Raw genomic sequence first — 26,935 nt, forward strand, 5'->3', positions numbered from 1 at the left:
CTGTGTGTTAAAAGACACTATGAAGAAAGTGAAAAGTCATCCCTCAGAGTGGAGGAAGATATTTGCAATTCACATATCTATGAGGGACTCATATCCAGAATATATAAAGGACTCCTATAATTCAATGAAGAAAGACAAATAGCTTATTTGTGAAAGACAGGCAAAAGACTTGAACCAGCACTTTACAAAAGATGATTTTCAAATGGCCAAAGAACATTTGAAGTTTGCTCAACTTCATTAATCAGCAAGGAAATGCAAATTAAATCCACAGTGCAATGCAATTACATACCTACCAGAAGAGCTACAATGGAAAACATTTACCAGCTGTTGGTGAGGATGTGTAATAAATAGATCTCTCACACTTGTGGTAGTGTAACTAATAAATCAAAAGACATGCACCAAGCTGTCATAATGGCACTCTTCATAACAGTCCCAAACTGAAAATTAAACTGAATTTTTAAAATGTGGTGTATTCACACAATGGAATACTACATAGCAAAGAGAATGAAAACCACAGTGATAACTCAACAATTTATTATAGATAGAGCTAACAAAAAATATATAAAAATCAAACAATCCAGACACAAAATTTTATATACTTTATGATTCATTTATATACATTTCCAAAGCAAGTGAGGTATATTGTTGGAGGTCTAGATATTGGACACATCGTGGAGAACAGTAACTCAGAAATGTACAAATGGGGCTTTGGGGACATTGATACCATTCTTGATCTGGAGGACAATTACTTGAGTGTGCTCATTCTTTGGAATTCATGGAGCTGAATAATGTAATGTGTACTCTTTTGTTCTATTTACACTACAAAAATAAGTTCAAAGCATACTAGGAAATCTACTCAAGAAGCTAGAAAAATAATTCAAGTAACCTAAAAAGTTAGGAGGGGATACTGGGAATATTTCAGTATAAATGCATCTTGTCTCCCCTCCCATTTTAATTTCAGTTTGTTGCCCTCTCCTAAGCTGAGCAACAGCTAGAATCAGCAGTCCAGTAGGCCTTCAGCAGAACCAGTAAGTCTTCAGGCTCTGTAGGAATCCGCATAGAAAACACTGATGCCAGCCTGAACTTCTCTGTATTAAATGACACTATTTTCAGAGAGTTCCAGGGCAAGTATTAAGCCTAGTGTGTTCTAGGAAATGCATGGCTTTCCAGGATTGTGACCCCAAAGATGAAAGGAAAGCCCTGCTCTCTGTATGGCTTATCTCCCCAGCCTCCAAAGATCTGAAGAGGATTATTGCTAGTTGCCTTTTCCAGAAGCAGATGTTGAGACAGAATTGAGGGTACAAAATATTTATTAGGGATTAATACCTTTGAAGGGAAGCAGGGCAGGAATATGTGAGATAAAACTGGACGGAATAAAGGAGGCAGGCCCCCAAATGTTTCAGCCACCTGGTAGGGAAGGCTGGAGCAAGTATTGACTGTCAGAGTATTATAACAATAAATTGTTTCTAGTTCATAAGTGAGAAAGTGAATTACATAAAACACAGAAGTCACAGTACACTTACTGAAAAAGAAAGCACTCTTCACACCACCAGAGCTGTAACTAAAGGCAAAACCTGACACATTCAAACTCATTTTCTTTAATTAGAACTGTGTTTATGCTCAAGATATCCATGAATCAGTGAAAATTTCAAAAGTGCAGCAGAATGTAATGCAAATAAGAAATTTAAGCTGTTCCCCCAGTAGAAGGCGATTACATATCCATCCATCCATCTTGGTTGGTGAATCAGAAACAGATTTGAGACTGGCGATGGGGTTTAGAAAGGTTGGGTTCAGGAGGAGCCCCAGTCGACCAGTCAGTCCAGCTCCCCAGGCTCAGGCAGGGACATCCGGGAGACGGGTGGCGGAGACTCACCTTTAAGCACACACACTGAGATCCCCCTGGGGACTCTATGACAGCTGGAACTGTGCTCTTGGCTAGAGTGGGTAGATTGTCACAGTTTGGTACATAGATTATAAAAAGAAGTAAATCACACAGAGTTTGTGATGAGAGCAAACGGGACAGATGGCTTCACACAGGGCTCAATGAATTAACTGTGGGAAGAGGCTGGGAAAGGAAATGACATAGGGAGGAGAGACTGATATGGGAAAATTAGAAAAAGAGTAAGTGAAAGAATGAGAAATTTTATTAAACAGACATATTTCTTTTGGACACTTTCTCAAACTTCCGTTGGAGTTCTCCTTTGAACTAACACAACTGGGACCCTCACAGAGAACACCTACTAAGCAAACAGCAGGGACTGTAGAAATGGACTAAAATACAGTCTTTTTTCTTCCTAATGCTACTTTGCTTTCATTTTCCTAGATTTCAAGATGGCTGAGAGCACGAGGTTCTGGGGTATGGTACCCACCATACTGAAGATGAGCAAAGACCCCAACAAACTTCTATATAGAGCGATCTCCTGGCTTGATCAGGCCGAAGACTTCCAGGGTCACGGGAATATCTCCAAAGCCTGTGCCGCTGAGTGCTGTGGGAATCCCTTCACGAGGCCTGTCCTGGGAGTTTGGTAAGTGATTGGCTTTGTCTTTTCCTCTTTTTTGTGATGGAGTTTTTGGTCTCGCAGAGTGTGCATAAGCAAATCAAGATGTTGAAGAAGCAATCTTTAGAAGAGGAGTCCAGCGACACTGACTATGAAGATCCTGTTAAGAGAAAAGATGATGAAATCTTTGACTTATCCCGGAAAAAGCCACTGTTGGCAATGCATCTCGTCTACTTTCTCGCACAGTTGTCTGTACAGGTGGTCTTGTTGGTCATCCTTACTCACTATCACATGCCACTGATTAAAAAACCTATTTGGTGCAGTACCCACCTGTGTCAGGGCCCTTACACATATGTGATAATGGGGACACAGGAAAAGATGATGTCCTTGGTAATTCTGGCTAGTTTCTCAGTGGTTATCGTGGTTTTCTGCACCATGTTCTTCCTGTACACTGCTGAAGTCTACCTAGTCACAGGGAAGAGTCTTGTCTAAGAGACACATAAGCTCTATAAAATCCTGACAGGAGCCCTGCTGATCATCACTGAGTACAGAACATGGCGTGGATGGGAAAGAGGCCAACAGCCATCTTGCACTGAAATAATACATACTTAGTTCATGTTCCCAGAACATCTTTATCGTAGAAAATAAAACTTGGAAGTGCGACAAGCCTGCTTTCTTCTCATATGGGTGATCGTTTTATTTCATAAAGAAAAAAACTGGAAGAGGTTCCAGAGTATTTTAAAGTGAGGGCATTTCTCCCTGCCAATTTTGATATCCCATCACAATGAAATTTTAAAGTTTTTCATTTAGTTGATTATTAACTTAAGACTGGGGTTAAGAGAATTTACATAATAAGAATTTTAGAGGAAATGACACAGTGGAAAATTACATATGATCAAACATTATAGCTCCTTAAATATGTTAATACAGTAGCTATTGCCACTTAGTGTATTCTTAAAATAAGAAAATACAACTATAATCTTCTAGGGGTTCTTACTTAAGTAAACCCCAATGTGGATGTTTCAAAAGGGGGTGATACCAAATATTTTGTATAAGTAGAGAGGGTAAATGAATAAGAGAAAGGAAATAGTGTGTTTTCAGAGCTTCAAAGGAAAGGATTGAGTTTCAGATATGCATTAATGAAAGGAAAAGAAAGACAACAGAAACAGCAAATACACTGCTCTGCTTGAACAGCATCTATTTCCCTTTGGCACTTTATTTCATTATTACCAACTATGTTTCAGCAAGCTGAACTCATAGATGTCAAAGTGTTTAAAATTTGAAAAGCCAGTTCTTCATAGAACAATTGATGATTCTACACTGGCAGAAGACTTAAGTTGTAAAGATAGCCACAGCTGCTCTTAGTGGGGCATGGATACATTTGGGGGCCAGAGAAGTATCATATGGACATTCAAAGAGCAAGAGAAACAGCTCCTTATGAACCAGGATGATTCATCACAAAATAGCAACTTAGAACACAAGATTATATGATATTGTATGGATATACATACTTGTAGAGGTAGGCATTGACATGCAGTGTTAGAATGGCAGCCTGAGGACCCCTTTTAATGTGTGGTGAACTCCACCAATGAAGTCAATGAGTTCAATTGGCAAAGTCGTCTTCTGGTGATTGGTGTGCCCCTCCCACAGGCTCCTCTCAAACTAGCTATGGATTATGCTTCAGATGATCCCAGATGTCTATAATTTGTGACACAGAAATACAAGTCACAAGCAAAATGGTATCTGTGGCCCATTTCAGAAGCACCAGATCATATCTTCTCAGTAGAAATTAAATACCTGCCATGTTATGAATTTTCCATGTGTAGGTAAATTCTCCTCAGATCTAATATCTGTCCAGTTTTTCCCATTCAGTCCTTAGTATTATGTGATCATATCTCACTGGATTTCAGTAACAGCTGCCTGTCCTCGACCCTCCCATTCTCCCCACTGCTGCCCCAGGTTTTCTGTGGCAAACATTGTTTTGCCACTTCCATGCTTTGGCTCCTCGTCGTTCTAAGCAAAAACTTAAACTCTTTTAACATGACTTATGAAACCCTGTTTTTAAGTCCCTTTTTAGCAATCCGATCTTACATTTGGCCATGACCTCCCAACAGGTCTACACTTCCTGCTCCGACTGTTGGAGCACCTTTCATATGCAGTGTTCCCTGATCTCTCAGCTTCCAGGCATGTGCTTTACTTTCCAACTGTGATGCTTTTCAGAACGACCCTCATTCTAACTCTCTTTATCTACCTAACTTCCACTAATGACTAATTCTCAATTTACATGTCACTTTCTGCAGGAGGACATCCTTGCTCTTCTCAGTCTGAATTAAGAGGTCTTACTCTGAGTTCTTATCCAAGTCACAGCACTTACAACAATGCCTGTTGAGTTGCCTCTATCATCCACCAAGACACAACTTCTTCATAATAAGGAATATGTCTAATTTGCTTCCTCACTTATATGCAAGGCTAAAACACATCATATATGTTGAATAACCATTTGCAGATAAAATTCTTAAATGAAACATCACTGTTGCCCATGGGATAAAAGTGAAACACCAGTATTTCATTTAAAGAAATTAGTAGATGAAATAATGTTTTAAAGTTCCATATACACATTAAGAATACTGATTGAGATCTTAGAAGCCAAAATTCACTTACATGGCATGGAAAGGGACATATATGGGACCTAATTGCTTTTTATGTTTTATTTGTGTTAGCATATATACATTCAAATTTACTCTTTTTCATGTACAGTTCTGGGTGCTGACAAGTGTATAGAATGGAATAACTACTATCATAATCAAGATACAGAACAGTTACATTAGCCCAAATATTTCTCTCATGCTGTCCCTTTGTGGTTAACCTCTCTCCCCACTCTAAACAATTGACAATTACTTATCCATTCTCCATACCTATCATTTTGTCTTTCCCAGAATGTCATATAAATGAAGTAAGTAAAGTATACACTGTTGAGTTGGGCTTCTTCTACTTATCATAGTGCATTTAGGATTTATTTACATCACGGAGTCTTAAGTTTGTTCCTTTTTAGGGATAAATGATACTCCACTGTAAGGATGAATGGATATCCATTCAACCAGCCTAAGTACATTTTCAGTCACATCCAAAGGGAGCCATTATAAATAAAGCTGCTACAATTACTATGAACACTCATGAACAGGTTTTTGTGTGAGCATAAATTTTCATTTTTCTTGGGCAAACACTTTAGAATGGGATTGTGGAGTCATTTATAAATATATGTTTAACTTTATGAGATACTGCCAAACTGTTTTCCAAAGTGGTTTACCATCTTGATCTTCACTAGCCATATATAAGAATTCCAGTTCCTTTGCATCTTGCCAAAATTTGGAATTGTTAATTTTTTTACTTAGTGATTCAAATAGTTGTTCAGTGATATGTTATTGTGGTTTCAATTCATGTTTTTCCAGTGACAAATGATATTAAGCATCTTTTATGGGCTTGCTTACCTTCTATTTATTTCTCTAACTAAAAAATTTTCCCCCATTTTTTTTGGATTGTTTTTTATTGTTATTAGTGAGTTTTGAGCATTCTTTAAATATCTTGGCTGCAAGTTCTTCATCAGACACATAATTTGCAAATATTTTTCTTAATCTGGCTTATCTTTGTATTCTATTAACAGTGCCTTTCACTGGTTCATAACTACCACTATGAATGGCCAGTCATGGCTGTTCTATATACTTTCACATGTAATTTGGAACATGCTTTGGGGCAAAAATAAAAGCTTAAATAAATTTTATTGGTTCTGAGAATCAGGAATGATTAGAAAACATGGAAGAGAGGCTAAGTAAGCCAGAGTTTTTTCCTGAGTTTACAGACCAAATTTGGTTGGGAAGAAGATTGATAAAAGTAAGTTGAAACAAGTGTACTGTTTCTGAAGTTTTATCCTTTTATTGACCTTTTCCCCAAAATATTTAATATTTTCTGTCACACAGCACTATATTTGAGAGACAATATATTGGAGTGGTTAAGAGCTAAGCTTCTAGCATAAGATTACAGGTCTAAATTCAGTTTCTAACATTTTGGCTATATTAACTTGGCAAATTGCTAAGTTATTTAACTGCAAAGTGGAAATGAAATAATAGTAACTCCGTACTTGTAACTTTGTAAGATTTAAATGATCACATATCATTTGTTAGCATACTTGGAATATAGCAACAACTATGCAAGTACTAGCTACTATTAATACTTGGATTGTAATATCTTCAGTGTAAGACAAAATAGTATTTTTCATTGTTATATTTAGATATATGTGAAATTTTATTATGAACATTTTTTATTATTTTACTAAGAACACTAACATGAGATTTACCCTAGTAACAGTTTTTAAGTGTACAATATAACATCATTATAAAACCACAACTAATTTTTTGTATGTAGCTTTTGTACCCTGCAACACTAATGAATTTATTAGTTCTAGCAGTTTTTTGGTGGAGTCTTTATGGTTTTCTACATATATGCTCATGTCATTTGCAAATAAAACAAGTTATTTCTTTCTGATCTAGATACTTTTTATTTCTTTTTCTTGCCTCAGGCTAGGACTTACAGTACTATGTTGAATAGGAGTGGTGAGAGTAGACACCATTGTCATATTCTTGGGCTCAGAGGAAAAGCTTTCAACCTTTCACCATTGAGTATGATGTTAGCTGTGGAATTGTCATATACGGCTTTTATTATGTTGAGGTACAATTCTTTATACCCACTTTCTTGAGAGGTTTTGAATCATAAAAGGATGTTGGATTTGGTCAAGTGCTTTTTATGCATCTATCAAGATGATCATATGATTTTTAACTTTCTATGAACGTGGTGTACCACATTTATTTATTTATATATGTTGAACTGTTCCTCCATCCCAGGGATAAATCCCCCTTGATCACAGTGTACAGTCCTTTTAATGTGCATTTAATTCAGTTTACTAGAATTGTGTTTGGAATCTTTACATAAAAATCATCAAGGATATTGGCCTGGAGTTTCTTTTCTCGTAGTGTCCTTGCCTGGCTTTGGTATCACAGTAGGGAGTGTTCCCTTCTCTTCAATTTTTTGCAAGAATTTGAGAAGGATTGACATGAATTTAAAAAATTTTTTTGGTAGAATTTACTTGTGAAGCTACCTGGTCCTGGGTTTTCTTTGTTGGGAGATTTTTATTATTGATTCAGTCTTCTTACTCATTATTGGTCAGTTAAGATTTTATATTTCTTCATGATTCAGTCTTGGTAAGTTATATATGTATAGGAATTCATCCAATTTCCTCTAGGTTATCCAATTGTTAGCATATAATTTTTCATAGTGATCTCTTATGAGCCTTTATATTTCTGCGATATCAGTTATAATGCTTCCGCTTTCATTTGCAATTTTATTTACTTTAGTCCTTTCTTTTTTTCTTGGTAAGGCTTGCTAAAGTATGTCAATTTTGTTTCTTTTTTCAAAAAACCAAAGCTTAGTTTCATTGGCCTTTTCTATTGTTTCTGTATTCTCTATTTCATTTATTTCTGCTCTTATCTTTGGTATCTTCTTCTTTCTGCTAACTTTGGGCTTAGATTATCCTCTCTTCTAGCTCCTTCAGGTATAAACTTAAGTTGTTTATTTGAGACCTTTCTTTGTCTTAAATGTGAACTTTAGAACTATAAACTATGAAACATTTTAAGAAACACCTTATAACAGTAAATTACTTGAAAATTTTACCTTGAGAAAAAACTATAATGTATTAAAATAAAGAAAGAAATAAGAGCTGGCAGAGCCAAGATGGCGGCACGAGTAGAACAGTGGGAATCTCCTCCCAAAAACATACATATTTTTGAAAATAAAACAAATACAACTATCCCTAAAAGAGAGACCAGAAGATACAGGACAACAGCCAGACCACATCCACACCCGCGAGAACCCAGCGCCCCATTAAGGGGGTAAGATACAAGCCAAGGCCTGGCAGGACCCGCGCCCCTCATCCCAGCTCCCGGCGGTAGGAGAGGAGTTGGAGCGGGGAGGGAGAGGGAGCCCAGGACTGCTAAATAGCCAGCCCTAGCCATCCACACCCAGGCGTGGAGTGCTGGAAACTAGGGAAACAGGACAGTAAGACCTGTGAGTGGGTGCCCGCAGCCGGCGCCCCTGGGACAAAGAAAAGCAAGTGCTTTTTGAAAGTCTTAAAGGGACAGGGGTCTCACAGCTGGACAGAAGCATCCAGGGATACTTAGCACAGCAGCTGGAAATCCTGGGGAACTCCAGACACACTAACCCCCTGGGCAGCAGCTCTGAGACCCCTCAAGGCGATAAACAGCACCCCTCGTCTGTTCCCCCTCCGGCACCCCGCTATAGCAGAGCAGTGGCCTGAGGCTGGCCATACCCACAGCAAGCAAGGGAGCTTCCTCCATAGCGGCTGGGCAATAAAACAGACCCAGTCTACGCGCAACTACCCAACACAAACCGCTAGGGGTCGCCGTTGTCCCAGTAAAGAAAGGCCAGGAGCAAGTGGAAAAGGCGTTGGCTCTTCCAGCTGACAGACAAGTCAATAGCATACCACTGCATCTATCAACATGAAAAGGCAAAAAAATTTGATTCAGACAAGACTAACCCAGACAGCTTCGACATCCTCTCCTGAGAAGGAATCTGGGGAGGTAGATTTAACCAATCTTCCTGAAAAAGAATTCAAAACAAAAGTCACAACCATGCTGATGGACTTGCAGAGAAATATGCAAGAACTAAGGAGGGAGAATGTAGAAATAAAACAATCTCTGGAAGGACTTCAAAGCAGAATGGACGAAATGCAAAAGACCATTAATGGACTAGAAAACAGAGAACAGGAACACAGAGAAGCTGATGCAGAGGGAGATAAAAGGATCTCCAGGAATGAAAGAATATTAAGAGAACTGTGTGACCAATCCAAAAGGAACAATATTCGCATCATAGGAGTACCAGAAGAAAAAGAGAGAGAAAAAGGGATAGAAAGTGTTTTTGAAGAAATAATTGCTGAAAAATTCCCCAAACTAGGTGAGGAAATGGCCTCTCAGACCACAGAAACACACAGAACTCCCATGACAAGAGACTCAGGAGGGCAACACCAAGACACATAATAACTAAAATGGCAAAGATCAAAGACAAGGACAGAGTATTAAAGGAAGCCAGAGAGAAAAAAAAGGTAACCTACAAAGGAAAACCCATCAGGCTATCATGAGACTTCTCAACAGAAACCTTACAGGCCAGAAGAGAATGGCATGATATATTTAATGCAATGAAACAGAAAGGCCTTGAACAAAGAATACTGTATCCAGCATGATCATCATTTAAATATGAAGGAGGGATTAAACAATTCCCAGACAAGAAAAAGTTGACGGAATTTGCCTCCCACAAACCACCTCTACAGGGTATCTTAGAGGGACTGTTCTAGATGGGAACACTCCTAAAAGAGCACAGAAAAAAAACCCCAACATATGAAAAATGGAGGAGGAGGAATAAGAAGGGAGAGAAATAAAGAATCAACAGACAGTGTTTATAATAGCTCAATAAGTGAGTTAAGTTAGACAGTAAGATAGTAAAGAAGCTAACCTTGAACCTCTGGTAACCACAAACTTAAAGCCTGCAATGGCAATAAGTACATATCTTTCAATAATCACTCTAAATGTAAATGGACTGAATGCACCAATCAAAAGACACAGAGTAATAGAATGGATAAAAAAGCAAAACCCACCTATATGCTGCTTACAAGAGACTCACCTCAAACCCAAAGACATGTACAGATTGAAAGTCAAGGGATGGAAAAAGATATTTCACGCAAACAACAGGAAGAAAAAAAGCAGGTGTTGCAATACTAGTATCAGACAAAATAGACTTCAAAATAAAGAAAGTAACAAGAGTTAAAGAAGGACATTACATAATTATAAAGGGCTCAGTCCAACAAGAGGATATAACCATTATAAATATATATGCACCCAATACAGGAGCACCAACATATGTGAAACAAATACTAACAGAATTAAAGGAGGAAATAGAATGCAATGCATTCATTTTGGAAGACTTCAACACACCACTCACTCCAAAGGACAGATCCACCAGACATAAAATAAGTAAGGACACAGAGGCACTGAACAACACACTAGAACAGATGGACCTAATAGACATCTATAGAACTCTACATCCAAAAGCAACAGGATACACATTCTTCTCAAGTGCACATGGAACATTCTCCAGAATAGACCACATACAAGGCCACAAAAAGAGCCTCAGTAAATTCCAAATGATTGAAACCCTACCAACTAACTTTTCAGACCACAAAGGTATAAAACTAGAAATAAATTCTACAAAGAAAGCAAAAACGCTCACAAACACATGGAGGCTTAACAACATGCTCCTAAATAATCAATGGACCAATGACCAAATTAAAATGGAGTTCCAGCAATATATGGAAACAAATGACAACAACACAAAGCCCCAACTACTGTGGGACGCAGCGAAAGCAGTTTTAAGGGGAAACTATATAGCAATCCAGGCATAATTAAGGAAGGAAGAACAATCAGAAATGAATAGTCTAATGTCACAATCATCAAAACTGGAAAAAGAAGAACAAATGAGGCCTAAGGTCAACAGAAGGAGGGACATAATAAAGATCAGAGAAGAAATCAATAAAATTGAGAAGAATAAAACAATAGCAAAAATCAATGAAACCAAGAGCTGGTTCTTTGAGAGAATAAACAAAATAGATAAGCCTCAACACACATCAACAGAATCAGAAACGAGAAAGGAAAAATCACGACGGACCCAACAGAAATACAAAGAATTATTAGAGAATACTGTGAAAACCTATATATGCTAACAAGCTGGAAAACCTAGGAGAAATGGACAACTTCCTAGAAAAATGCAACCTTCCAAGACTGATCCCGAAAGAAACAGAAAATCTAAACAGACCAATTACCAGCAATGAAATTGAAGCAGTAATCAAAAAACTACCCAAGAACAAAACCCCCGGGCCAGATGGATTTACCTCGGAATTTTATCAGACATACAGAGAAGACATAATACCCATTCTCCTTAAAGTTTTCCAAAAAATAGAAGAGGAGGGAATACTCCCAAACTCATTCTATGAAGTCAACATCACGCTAATACCAAAACCAGGCAAAGACCCCACCAAAAAAGAAAATTACAAACCAATATCCCTGATAAATGTAGATGCAAAAATACTCAACAAAATATTAGCAAACCGAATTCAAAAATACATGAAGACGATCATACACCATGACCAAGTGGGATTCATCCCAGGGATACAAGGATGGTACAACATTCAAAAATCCATCAACATCATCCACCACATCAACAAAAAGAAAGACAAAAACCACATGATCATCTCCATAGATGCTGAAAAAGCATTCGACAAAATTCAACATCCATTCATGATAAAAACTCTCAACAAAATGGGCATAGAGGGCAAGTACCTCAACATAAGAAAGGCCATATATGATAAACCGACAGCCAACATCATACTGAACAGCGAGATGCTGAAAGCTTTTCCTCAGATCGGTAACAAGACAGGGATGCCCACTCTCCCCACTGTTATTCAACGTAGTACTGGAGGTCCTAGCCATGGCAATTATACAAAACAAAGAAATACAAGGAACCCAGATTGGTAAAGAAGAAGTTAAATTGTCACTATTTGCAGATGACATGATATTGTACATAAAAAACCCTAAAGACTCCACTCCAAAACTACTAGAACTGATATCAGAATTCAGCAAAGTTGCAGGATACAAAATCAACACACAGAAATCTGTGGCTTTCCTATACACTAACAATGAACTAATAGAAAGAGAAATCAGGAACACAATTCCATTCACAATAGCATCAAAAAGAGTAAAATACCAAGGAATAAACCTAACCAAGGAAGTGAAAGACCTATACCCTCAAAACTACAAGATACTCTTAAGAGAAATTAAAGAGGTCACTAACAAATGGAAACTCATCCCATGCTCCTGGCTGGGAAGAATTAATATCATCAAAATGGCCATCCTGCCCAAAGCAATATACAGATTCAATGCAATCCCTATCAAATTACCAACAGCATTCTTCAATGAACTGGAACAAATAATTCAAAAATTCATATGGAAGCACCAAAGACCCCGAATAGCCAAAGCAATCCTGAGAAAGAAGAATAAAGTAGGGGGGGTCTCACTCCCCAACTTCAATGAACTGGAACAAATAGTTCAAAAATTCATATGGAAACACCAAAGACCCCAAATAGTCAAAGCAATCCTGAGAAGGAAGAATAAAGTGGGGGGGACCTCGCTCCCCAACTTCAAGCTCTACTACAAAGCCACAGTAATCAAGACAATTTGGTACTGGCACAAGAACAGAGCCACAGACCAATGGAACAGAATAGAGACTCCAAACACTAACCCAAACATATATGGTCAACTAATATTCGATAAAGGAGCCAAGGACATACAATGGGGAAATGACAGCCTCTTCAACAGATGGTGCTGGCAAAACTGGACAGCTACATGTAAGAGAATGAAACTGGATCACTGTCTAACCCCATACACAAAAGTAAATTCGAAATGAATTAAAGACTTGAACGTAAGTCATGAAACCATAAAACTCTTAGAAAAAAACATAGGCAAAAATCTCATGGACATAAACATGAGCGACCTCTTTTTGAACATATCTCCCCGGCCAAGGGAAACAAAAGCAAAAATGACAAGTGGGACTATATCAAGCTGAAAAGCTTCTGTACAGCAAAGGACACCATGAATAGAACAAAAAGGTATCCTACAGTATGGGAGAATATATTCATAAATCACAGATCCGATAAAGGGTTGACATCCAAAATATATAAAGAGCTCACACACCTCAACAAACAAAAAACAAATAACCCAATTAAAAAATGGGCAGAGGAGCTGAATAGACAGTTCTCTAAAGAAGAAATTCAGATGGCCAACAGACACATGAAAAGATGCTCCACATCGCTTGTCATCAGAGAAATGCAAATTAAAACCTCAATGAGATATCACCTCACACCAGTAAGGATCGCCATCATCGAAAAGACAAACAACAACAAATGTTGGCGAGGTTGTGGAGAAAGGGGAACCCTCCTACACTGCTGGTGGGAATGTAAATTAGTTCAACCATTGTGGAAAGCAGTATGGAGGTTCCTCAAAATGCTCAAAATAGAAATACCATTTGACCCAGGAATTCCACTTCTAGAAATTCACCCTAAGAATGCAGCACTCCAGTTTGAAAAAGACAGATGCACCCCTATGTTTATTGCTGCACTATTTACAATAGCCAAGATATGGAAGCAACCTAAGTGTTCATCAGTAGATGAATGGATAAAGAAGATGTGGTACATATACACAATGGAATATTACTCAGCTATAAGAAAAAAACAGATCCTACCATTTGCAACATGGATGGAGCTAGAGGGTATTATGCTCAGTGAAATAAGCCAGGCGGAGAAAGACAAGTACCATATGATTTCACTGATATGTGTAGTATAAGAACAAAGAAAAACTGAAGGAACAAAACAGCAGCAGAATCACAGAACCCAAGAATGGACTGAGAGTTACCAAAGGGAAAGGGACTGGGGAGGATGGGTGGGAAGGGAGGGATAAAGGCGGGGAAAAAGAAAGGGGCATTATGATTAGCATGTATAGTGGGGGGGCACGGGGAGGGTTGTGCAACACAGAGAAGACAAATAGTGATTTTACAGCATCTTACTATGCTGATGGACAGCAACTGTGAAGGGGTATGTGGGGAGGACTTGGTGAAGGGGGGAGCCTAGTAAACATAATGTCTTTCATGTAATTGTAGATTAATGATACCAAAATTTTAAAAAAATGAAATAAAGTAAAAAGCAGCTCCTGACATCTGCAAGCTGGCCTGACACTCTTAGCTTGACCTCGGTTTTCTCCTGTTGAACATAAAAAATTTCACAGATCAAATTAGAGAAGGCCACTCTATGACTATGATGGATCAAGATAAAAAAGACCACTCCACAATCACGAACACACAACAAAAGCAGAAAAGAATGAACATAATTCGAACCACAAAAATTAACACACTTCCTTCTGTACTGGTAATAGGAGTGACTGCTGCTTCTTTGCCAAATAAGGCTTCATTTGTTTTCCTTTCCTCTAAGATCCATTAAGATTTCCAGTCATAGAATTATCTACATTTCTTGACACAATCTAATGCAGAGTAGAGCTCTGCGTCCTTAAAAATCTCTTCAAAATTATCCAACACAAGCTCAAACCTCATAATAATTTCTAAAATCCCAACAAGAGGCACCACAAAGTTCGCATGGTGTGCACTTTCCCTCCCTGTGAAGAGAAACAGGCACACTTGTTAACTACAGGGTGTTCCTGGTGTCTTTGGATGGAGGACATTGACAGAGGGTAGAGTGGTATGCTGGTTAGGGAACCGCTGTCATTTAAATCCTGGCTTCACCAATCAACAGCTTGATTTTAAGCAAGTTAACCTCTCTCAACCTCAATACTCTAATTTGTAGAAAAAAAATAGCATAATAAAAATATGTTTTTTAGAGGGGGCGGAAGATGGCGGCGTGAGTAGAGCAGCGGAAATCTCCTCCCAAAACCACATATATCTATGAAAATATAACAAAGACAACCCTTCCTAGAATAAAGACCAGAGGACACAGGACAATATCCAGACCACATCCGCACCTGAGAGAACCCAGCGCCTCGCGAAGGGGGTAAGATACAAGCCCCGGCCCGGCGGGAGCCGAGCGCCCATCCCCCCAGCTCCCGGCGGGAGAAGAGCAGGCAGAGCGGGAGGGAGACGGAGCCCAGGACTGCCGAACACCCAGCCCAGCCATCCGGGCCAGAGCGCAGACACAGTACGTGCACAGGGGGCCCTGGATGCTAGGGAAACAGGGCAGCAAGAACAGTGAGGGGGCACCAGAGGCCGAGTGCTGGAGGACATAAGAAAAGCGCAAGACCATTTCTTTTTTTTTTTTTTTTGCTGTTTTGTTTTGGTGAGGGCTTTTTGGAAGTCTTAAAGGGATAGGGACCCCAATACTAGGGAAACAGGGCAGCAAGACCGGTGAGCAGATGCCTGAGGCTGGCGCCGGAGAATAAAGAAAAACGAGAGGCCACTTTTTTTGTTTTTTTTTTAATTAAAAAAATTTTTTTTTTTTTTTTTTGTGGTCGTTGTTTTGTTTTGGCGGGTGCTTTTTGGAAGTCTTAAAGGGACAGGGTGGGACACTTAATCCAGAGGTAGGGAATCCGGGGATCTCTGGGCACCCTAACCCCTGGGCTGCAGGGAGCAGGGAGGCCCCTTACGGAGATAAATAGCCTCCAGGCCGCTCCTCCTCCAACGCGACTCCACCATTTTGGAGTAGCTGCCCGAGCCAGGCCACGCCCACAGCAACAGCGGAGATTAACTCCATAGCAGCCGGGCAGGAAGCAGAAACCCTGTCTGCGCGCAGCTACGCAGCACAAGCCACTAGAGGTCGCTGTTCTCCCAGGAGAGGAGGGCCACAAACCAACAAGAAGAAAAGTCCTTCCAGCCGTCACTCGTCCCAGCTCTGCAAACTATTCCTATCACCATGAAAAGGCAAAGCTACAGGCAGACAAAGATCACAGAGACAACACCAGAGAAGGAGACAGACCTAACCAGTCTCCCTGACAAAGAATTCAAAATAAGAATCATAAACATGCTGACAGAGATGCAGAGAAATACGCAAGAGAAATGGGATGAAGTCCGGAGGGAGATCACAGATACCAGAAAGGAGATCGCAGAAATGAAACAAACTCTGGAAGGGTTTATAAGCAGAATGGATAGGATGCAAGAGGCCATTGATGGAATTGAAACCAGAGAACAGGAACGCATAGAAGCTGACATAGAGAGAGATAAAAGGATCTCCAGGAATGAAACAATGTTAAGAGAACTGTGTGACCAATCCAAAAGGAACAATATCCATATTATAGGGGATCCAGAAGAAGAAGAGAGAGGAAAAGAGATGGAAAGTATCTTAGAAGAAATAATTGCTGAAAACTTCCCCAAACTGGGGGAGTAAGTAATCGAACAGACCACGGAAATACACAGAACCCCCAACAGAAAGGATCCAAGGAGGACAACACCAAGACACATAATAATTAAAATGGCAAAGATCAAGGACAAAGAAAGAGTTTTAAAGGCAGCTAGAGAGAAAAAGGTCACCTATAAAGGAAAACCCATCAGACTAACATCAGACTTCTCGACAGAAACCCTACAGGCCAGAAGAGAATAGCATGATATATTTAATACAATGAAACAGAAGGGCCTTGAACCAAGGATACTGTATCCAGCACGACTGTCATTCAAATATGATGGTCGGATTAAACAATTCCCAGAAAAACAAAAGCTGAGGGAATTTGCTTTCCACAAACCACCTCTACAGAACATCTTACAGGGACTGCTCTAGATGGGAGCACTCCTAGAAAGAGCACAGCACAAAACACCCAACATATGAAGAATTGAGGAGGAGGAACAAGAAGGGAGAGAAGAAAAGAATCTCCAGACAGTGTATATAACAGCTCAATAAGCGAGCTAAGGTAGGCAGTAAGATACTAAAGAGGCTAACCTTGAACCTTTGGTAACCACAAATTTAAAGCCTGCAATGGCAATAAGTACATATCTTTCAATAGTCACCCTAAATGTTAATGGGCTGAATGCACCAATCAAAAGACACAGAGTAATAGAATGGATAAAAAAGCAAGAGCCATCTATATGCTGCTTACAAGAAACTTACCTCAAACCCAAAGACATGTACAGACTAAAAGTCAAGGGATGGAAAAACATATTTCAAGCAAACAACAGCGAGAAGAAAGCAGGGGTTGCAGTACTAATATCAGACAAAATAGACTTCAAAACAAAGAAAGTAACAAGAGATAAAGAAGGACACTACATAATGATAAAGGGCTCAGTCCAACAAGAGGATATAACCATTCTAAATATATATGCACCCAACACAGGAGCACCAGCATATGTGAAACAAATACTAACAGAACTAAAGGGGGAAATAGACTGCAATGCATTCATTCTAGGAGATTTCAACACACCATTCACCTCAAAGGATAGATCCACTGGGCAGAAAATAAGTAAGGACACAGAAGCACTGAACAACACAGTAGAGCAGATGGACCTAATAGACATCTATAGAACTCTACATCCAAAAGCAACAGGATATACATTCTTCTCAAGTGCACATGAAACATTCTCCAGAATAGACCACATAGTAGGCCACAAAAAGAGCCTCAGAAAATTCCAAAAGATTGAAATAATACCAACCAACTTTTCAGACCACAAAGGCATAAAACTAGAAATAAACTGTACAAAGAAAGCAAAGAGGCTCACAAACACATGGAGGCTTAACAACACACTCCTAAATAATCAATGGATCAATGACCAAATCAAAATGGAGATCCAGCAATATATGGAAACAAATGACAACAACAACACTAAGCCCCAACTTCTGTGGGACGCAGCAAAAGCAGTCTTAAGAGGAAAGTATATAGCAATCCAAGCATATTTAAAAAAGGAAGAACAATCCCAAATGAATGGTCTAATGTCACAATTATCAATTGTGGAAATTGGAAAAAGAAGAACAAATGAGGCCTAAGGTGAGCAGAAGGAGGGACATAATAAAGATCAGAGAAGAAATCAATAAAATTGAGAAGAATAAAACAATAGCAAAAATCAATGAAACCAAGAGCTGGTTCTTCGAGAAAATAAACAAAATAGGTAAGCCTCTAGCCAGACTTATTAAGAAGAAAAGAGAGTCAACACAAATCAACAGTATCAGAAACGAGAAAGGAAAAATCACGACGGACCCAACAGAAATACAAAGAATTATTAGAGTATACTATGAAAACCTATATGCTAACAAGCTGGGAAACCTAGGAGAAATGGACAACTTCCTAGAAAAATACAACCGTCCAAGACTGACCCAGAAAGAAACAGAAAATCTAAACAGACCAATTACCAGCAACGAAATTGAAGTGGTAATCAAAAAACTACACAAGAACAAAACCCCCGGGCCAGATGGATTTACCTCGGAATTTTATCAGACATACAGGGAAGACATAATACCCATTCTCCTTAGAGTTTTCCAAAAAATAGAGGAGGAGGGGATACTCCCAAACTCATTCTATGAAGCTAACATCACCTTAATACCAAAACCAGGCAAAGACCCCACCAAAAAAGAAAACTACAGACCAATATCCCTGATGAACGTAGATGCAAAAATACTCAACAAAATATTAGCAAACCGAATTCAAAAATACATCAAAAGGATCATACACCATGACCAAGTGGGATTCATCCCAGGGATGCAAGGATGGTACAACATTCGAAAGTCCATCAACATCATCCACCACATCAACAAAAAGAAAGACAAAAACCACATGATCATCTCCATAGATGCTGAAAAAGCATTTGACAAAGTTCAACATCCATTCATGATAAAAACTCTCAGCAAAATGGGAATAGAGGGCAAGTACCTCAACACACTAAAGGCCATATATGATAAACCCACAGCCAACATTATATTCAACAGCGAGAAGCTGAAAGCATTTCCTCTGAGATCGGGAACTAGACAGGGATGCCCACTCTCTCCACTTTTATTTAACCTAGTACTGGAGGTCCTAGCCACGGCAATCAGACAAAACAAAGAAATACAAGGAATCCAGATTGGTAAAGAAGAAGTTAAACTGTCACTATTTGCAGATGACATGATACTGTACATAAAAAACCCTAAGGACTCCACCCCAAAACTACTAGAACTGATATCGGAATACAGCAAAGTTGCAGGATACAAAATCAACACACAGAAATCTGTGGCTTTCCTATACACTAACAATGAACCAACAGAAAGAGAAATCAGGAAAACAACTCCATTCACAATGGCATAAAAAAAAAAAATACCTAGGAATAAACCTAACCAAGGAAGTGAAAGGCTTATATTCTGAAAACTACAAGTCACTCTTAAGAGAAATTAAAGGGGACACTAACAGATGGAAACGCATCCCATGCTCGTGGCTAGGAAGAATTAATATCGTCAAAATGGCCATCCTGCCCAAAGCAATATACAGATTTGATGCAATCCCTATGAAACTACCAGCAACATTCTTCAATGAACTGGAACAAATAATTCAAAAATTCATATGGAAGCACCAAAGACCCCGAATAGCCAAAGCAATCCTGAGAAGGAAGAATAAAGTAGGGGGGATCTCACTCCCCAACTTCAAGCTCTTCTATAAAGCCATAGTAATCAAGACAATTTGGTACTGGCAGAAGAGCAGAGCCACAGACCAATGGAACAGACTAGAGAATCCAGACATTAACCCAGACATATATGGTCAATTAATATTTGATAAAGGAGCCATGGACATACAATGGTGAAATGACAGTCTCTTCAACAGATGCTGCTGGCAAAACTGGACAGCTACATGTAGGAGAATGAAACTGGACCATTGTCTAACCCCATATACAAAAGTAAACTCAAAATGGATCAAAGACCTGAATGTAAGTCATGAAACCATTAAACTCTTGGAAGAAAACATAGGCAAAAACCTCTTAGACATAAACATGAGTGACCTCTTCTTGAACATATCTCCCCGGGCAAGGAAAACAACAGCAACAATGAATAAGCGGGACTATATTAAGCTGAAAAGCTTCTGTACAGCAAAAGACACCATCAATAGAACAAAAAGGAGCCCTACAGTATGGGAGAATATATTTGAAAATGACACATCCGATAAAAGCTTGACGTCCAGAAAAAAAAGAGCTCACACACCTCAACAAACAAAAAACAAATAACCCAATTAAAAAATGGGCAGAGGAACTGAACAGACAGTTCTCCAAAAAAGAAATACAGATGGCCAACAGACACATGAAAAGATGCTCCACATCGCTAATTATCAGAGAAATGCAAATTAAAACTACAATGAGGTATCACCTCACACCAGTAAGGATGGCTGCCATCCAAAAGACAAACAACAACAAATGTTGGCGAGGCTGTGGAGAAAGGGGAACCCTCCTACACTGCTGGTGGGAATGTAAGTTAGTTCAACCATTGTGGAAAGCAGTATGGAGGTACATCAAAATGCTCAAAACAGACTTACCATTTGACCCAGGAATTCCACTCCTAGGAATTTACCCTAAGAACGCAGCAATCAAGTTTGAGAAAGACAGATGCACCCCTATGTTTATTGCAGCACTATTTACAATAGCCAAGAATTGGAAGCAACCTAAATGTCCATCGATAGATGAATGGATAAAGAAGAAGTGGTACATATACACAATGGAATACTACTCAGCCATAAGAAAAGGGCAAATCCAACCATTTGCAGCAACATGGATGGAGCTGGAGGGTATTATGCTCAGTGAAACAAGCCAAGCAGAGAAAGAGAAATACCAAATGATTTCACTCATCTGTGGAATATAAGAACAAAGGAAAAACTGAAGGAACAAAACAGCAACAGAATCACAGAACTCAAGAATGGACTAACAGGTACCAAAGGGAAAGGGACTGGGAAGGATGGGTGGGTAGGGAGGGATAAGGGGGGGGAGAAAAAGAGGGGTATTAAGATTAGCATCCATAGTGGGGTGGGAGAAAGGGGAGGGCTGTACAACACAGAGAAGACAAGTAGTGATTCTACAACAGTTTGCTACGCTGATGGACAGTGACTGTAAAGGAGTATATAGGGGGGACCTGGTATAGGGGAGAGCCTAGTAAACAAAGTATTCGTCATGTAAGTGTAGATTAATGATAAAAAAAAAAAAAGCAGTTCCTGTGTGGTGACCTCCAATGAGTTCTACACAATGATATAAAGGGCATATAAAAGTGTAGGCAACGGGTCTGTTTGTGTTTATACAGAGGATCAAAGCCTAATTGGGCTACCCCGAAAATGAACTAAGATATGATATGAAAAAGAACTTCCAACATCAGCACTCTCTGGAAGACTCATGCCAGAAGATGATCATCAAAAAACCCCAACAAAGATTCACGCACTGCTACAGCTGTAGATGTACTCATCCCACCAGTTCCTGGACTTGCCATGGGAATGAGGAAGGAGACATCTAAGCTGGCCTGCGCATACAGTAAAACAACAAATTTGACTGGATCTATACTGTTGGAACTCAACCAAGAATTAGGAGAAGTGCAAATTGTAGCGCTCCAAGATCTTATAACTACAGACTATTTACTGTTAAAAGAACATAAGGGATGTGAACATTCCCCAGAAATGGGTTGTTTTAATTTGTCTGATTTCTCTCAGACTGCTCAAGTTCAGTTGGACAATATCCACCATATCATAGATAAGTTTTCACAAATGCCTAAGGTGCCTAACTGGTTTTCTTGGTTTCACTGGAGATGGCTGGTAATTACAGGTATGCTTTGGTTATGTAACTATACTCCTATTATGTTAATGTGTGTGCACAATTTAAGTAGTAGCTTAAAACCTATACATGCTGAAGTTACTCTACAAGAAGATATGTCAAAGAAATAATCAATCTTCCCATGTTTTCTGCCGCCTGCTACTTCTATAGCTTTTCTTCTTCCTTCCTAATTACGACCCTTAAATAGAATTCGTGCCTCATATCAAATTTACCGAGTATCATAATTCTTCCAAGTGGTAAAGATACCTCAAGACAAATGCTGGGCATAGAAGCTACAGGGCCTAAATATGCAAAGAAATAAAAAGCTAACCATTTCAAACAATAAGGCTTCTCTCTCACTTACCAACTTTACATTTCCCTGTATGGCCCCAGAAGATGACTGGTTAGCCAGAGACGGGTAAGATTCCTCAAGGGAGGAACAACCTAAGACAGGCACAGTCGCAGGGGGGCCATCAGGTGAGAAATTGGGGATCAACAGAGGTGAGGCTTAGAACCTCAACCCCCCTGTTTGGAGAGAAATCTTCTGCATCCGTGGATGTTTTGTTGCCCTCGTCTAGCTTGGATTAATACTTAGTCTATAGGCACACACCTGATCATCTACATTTGCCCTCTTACAACACTAAACTATGTTGTCTACCTTTATCTTGCGTCTACCTACCACTTCAGCATTTTATTTAAAATAATAATAATAATAATAATAATAAGGGAGAAATGTGGGATTCACATATAAATCAAGTATAAAAATCAAACAAATATTCATATTTGACCTGACTGTTTATAGTTCATGATGCGTGATCAAAATCGAAAGTTTCTGTGATGCCTGCCCTTGCACTGTTCACCATGTAAGAACTTATTCACTATGTAAGAATTTGTTCACCATGTAAGAACTTGTTCGTTATGCTTCAGAAGATTGGAGACTGTTGAGAATTAGGCTTGGGGTTGATTAATGATTGTGCATTGAGTCCCCTATACAAAATTCTATTGTTGTTAACAACCATTTGATCAATAAATATGAGAGATGCCCTCTCAAAAAAAAAAAAAAAAAAAAACAAGTGGGACCATATCAAAGTAAACAGCTTCTGCACAGCAAAAGAAACCATCAACAAAATGAAAAGAAAACCTCTGTTCTATGTGTGGGTAACATGGCACGAGGAGTGTGAGAAAAAAAAATTTCAAACGATATATCTTGTAAGGAGTTAATTTCCAGAATATATAAAGAACTCATCCAACTCAATAGCAACAAAACAATCCATTTAAAAATGGGCAAAGGACCTAAATAGACATTTTTCCAAAGAAGATATATGAATGGCCCATATATGGCCCATGAAAAGGTGCTCAACATCAGTGATCTTCAGGGAAATGCAAATCAAAGCCACAATGAGATGGTACCTCATGCCTGTTAGAATGGTTGCCATCAAAAAAACAGGTGTCAAATGCTGACAAGAATATGGAACAAGAGGAACCGTGGTGCACTGTTTTTAGGATTATAAATTGGAACAGCCACTATGGAAAACAGTAAGAAGGTTCCTCAAAAAATTAAAAATAGAAATTCCATATGATCCAGCAATTCCACTTCTGGGTATTTATCTGAAAAGGAAATGAAAACATCAATCTGAAAAGCTATCTGCACCCCCATAGTCATTGCTGCATGATTCACAATAGCCAAGATATGGAAAAACTTACGTGTCCATCAACCAATGAATGGATAAAGAAAATGTGGTATATTATACAATAGAATAGTATTCAGCAATGAAAAAGAAACAAATCCTGCTATTTGCAACAACACAGATGTACCTTGAAGGCCTTATGATAAGTGAAATAAACCAGATAAAGACAAACACTGTATGAGGTCATTTATACATGGAATTTAAAAGAAAGAAAAAACAAGCAAGCAAGCAAGAATCTTACAGAAAAAGAGATCAGATTTATGGTTGCCAGGGATTGGGGGTGGGGGAATACGGAATTAGATGAAGGTGGTCAGAAGATACAAATTTCCAGTTATAGGATAAATAAGTACTAGGGATACAACGTACAACATGATGACTATAGTTAACTGCTGCATGGTATATATGAAAGTTGTTGAGAGTAAATCCTAAGAATTCTCATTACAAAGAAATAAAATCTTTTTTTGTACATGTGTAAGTCAGTAGGTATTAATTGTGGTAATCATTCCACATTATATGTAAGTCAAATCCTTATGCTGTACACCTTAAATTTATACAGTGTTGTATGTCAATTATATCTCAATAAAACTGGAAGGAAAGAAATATAATAGGACTTGTAATAGGACAAAAAAGTTAGTCTCAGGACATGATTACTAGTGTGAGTTAAAAGGGGAAGATTAGAGAAAAAGATAATGTGAATAGCACCCTTCCATGAGATCATCCCAGTAAGAGGTTCCTTCCAAACTGTAAAGTTCCTACAATGTATAATCCAGTCCCTCACCCCAGTCCTCCCATGGTAGACTGTTGGTTTTAATCCAAAATCCATTCTCCCTTTCTTCCTGACACTTGGCTACCTAGGTAGAGGCCCCATTTTCTGGCTTTCTTGGCATTTAAGTGTGATCATATGATTGAATGCTTGACAATACCTGAGTGAGGGTTGAAATACAATTTTGACCTTGTTTTCCTAAAGGGAGTCGTTGTCCTGAACTTCCTTGTTTCCCCTTCCTGTGGGCTGGACTATTCATGGCAGTGACCTAGCTCTGGCCATGCAGACAGGGACAAGGCACTAGGGCAGCCTTTCTCAACATGGCTTCCAGAGAATTCCCTACAGAAAATTATTTGAATGACCATTTTCTCAATGCCTCAAGGATAATGCATAGCTAGGACTACTTTGTATGCATAGGAGATAATTAATCACATATAATGAATGTACTAGGCATTAATTCTCTTCCAGGGCTTAATTCTCTCCAAGATCAGGTTGAGAAGAGATCGTGGAGCTCTAAGGTAGAAGGAACCTGCATCCTCGAATTACCTCACAGAGCAAAGCTACCTAGCTGGTCTAGACATGTCAGTTTGGTACTCTGGCATATAGAAGAAATAAAACTTCTATCTTATTAGTCTCCAGTATTTATGTGTATTTTGTTATCTCAGTGTAGCATTTATTCTCCCAACTAAATATGTTTTCTTATTTGTTTTAAGGAGGATATATCTCAATGCACTGTAGTATATTGGGACAGGCTAGATTGATTCAACATTAGCTCATAAATGGTTTGGATACTAAGGTGTTTTTACCCTTGATCAGTAATGGATGGATTTTGAATGATTACTGGGTATGGATTCTGACTCTAACCCGTCCCCTACTAGATCACAGCAAGATGAAAAGAGTAAATCATTTATTTCTGTAACCTAACTCTCCCTTGGACATCACTTCCATAGTTGTCCCTACTGACAGACCTTGACAGCAGTTATGATATCATAGGAAGTGACAACATTTATATAGAAGGACAAAAAAGAGAAGCCACAGAGGACATAATAGGGTAAGAAGGGAGGTATGAGGAAGGAGTGAGTGATGGTCAGAACAGAAAGGAGGGAGACAGTAAAAAGGAAAAGAGAAACATGGACTCAAAACAGACTAAATCTGAGGAGACACAGCAAAAAAACAAAACAAACCCTGTGAAAAACTAGAAAATCTTTCAGTTCAGTAATTTAACAGGTTATGCTGTGGCAACAAATAACGTCAAAGTCTCGGTGGCTGAAAACCATAAAATATGTATTTCTGGCTCACACTACACACCCAACAAGGATCAGGGGAATGAGTAATATGAAGCTCTACTCCATATAGTCATTCAAGGCCTTGGGCTGACCAATGTTCTCTTATCAGTTGGGGTGCACATCTCAGCAGCAGGCTTCAGACTTTGCTGTAGCCAGGTGAGTACTGGAGGATCTTACTAGCAATTTACTTATCTTTTCTTGGGTAAATACTGAGGAGTGGAATGGCCTTTGTATATACATATAATTTCAAGTGTATATTTAATTTTTTAAGAGACTTCCAAATGGTTTTACAAAGTGGATGTGTTATTTTACATTCTCAGCAACAATGTATGAGAGTTCCAGTTACTCCACATCCTTGCCAATATTCAGTGTAGTCAAACTTTTAAATTATGCATTTTAATAGATACATAATGATATCACATTAAGGTTTTAATTTGTATGTCTCAAACAATTACTCGTGTGGAGCTTCTTTTCATCTGCTTATTTCCTATCTGTATATCTTCTTTGGTGAAATGTCTAGTTCAAGTCTTGCCCCTTTGAAAAATTGCATTGCCTGTTTTCTGATTGTTGAGTTCTGAGCATTCTTTATATATCTGGATACAAGTCCTTTATCTGATATATAATCTGCAAGTATTTTCTTCCAATCTGTGGCTTATCTTTTCATTTTCTGAATAGTGTCATTTAAATATTAACAAATATAAACTGAATTAAATTAAATTAATTAAATATTAACAAATATTAACTGAAATGCTTCTTTGGGGCTGTTGAAACATTAAGAATATAAGCAATTTTGGATTGCTTATATATGATACTAAGCTTTCTCTTAAATTATGCCCCCCTTACTGAGGTGATAATTGATGCTGTGATTACAAAAAAATACAAAGTGTTTAGACACCTTATGTGACTTTATTATTGGAGCGACCCCATGATACGAGGGAAGCTATCATGGATCTCCTAGCTCATCTCCTGCATATGGGCTTAATGAGAAGGCGAGGATTTGAATCATTCAGAAATAAGAGGGAAATAAAAATAAAGTGGACAAATCTCAGGACAATTAAATTGGGTAAAAGTGTTGAGATGTTTGCTTAAGAATTGCATGAGACAGCATCCAGATCTTGGTTTCTAATGCCATTCTCTAACAAACAGTACCAGGGCTCCTGGAGAAATGGATGATACCCATACTGGAGCAGGCCATAAACAAGATAAGCCTGGAGCATCTCATAGAGCCAGGAAACAAGAAAATGCTCAAACATAATAATGGGCATATGTCAAAGGGACACAGTTATCAACCGAAAGAGGCCTGAT

General features: G+C 38.7%; 1 long non-coding RNA gene across 1 annotated transcript in view; it reads right to left on the reverse strand.

The window, feature by feature from the left end:
- Positions 1-212: 212 nt before the first annotated feature.
- The window catches only part of LOC130680820 (uncharacterized), a 59,612-nt gene continuing 32,889 nt past the window's right edge, over positions 213-26,935 (reverse strand). Inside the window, exon 5 of the long non-coding RNA XR_008993868.1 lies at positions 213-2,658. This is a non-coding gene — a long non-coding RNA (uncharacterized LOC130680820). The remainder of the gene's footprint in view (positions 2,659-26,935) is intronic.

Source organism: Manis pentadactyla, chromosome 14 (genome assembly GCF_030020395.1).
Source record: "Manis pentadactyla isolate mManPen7 chromosome 14, mManPen7.hap1, whole genome shotgun sequence".
Classification (NCBI taxonomy): Eukaryota; Metazoa; Chordata; class Mammalia; order Pholidota; family Manidae; genus Manis; species Manis pentadactyla.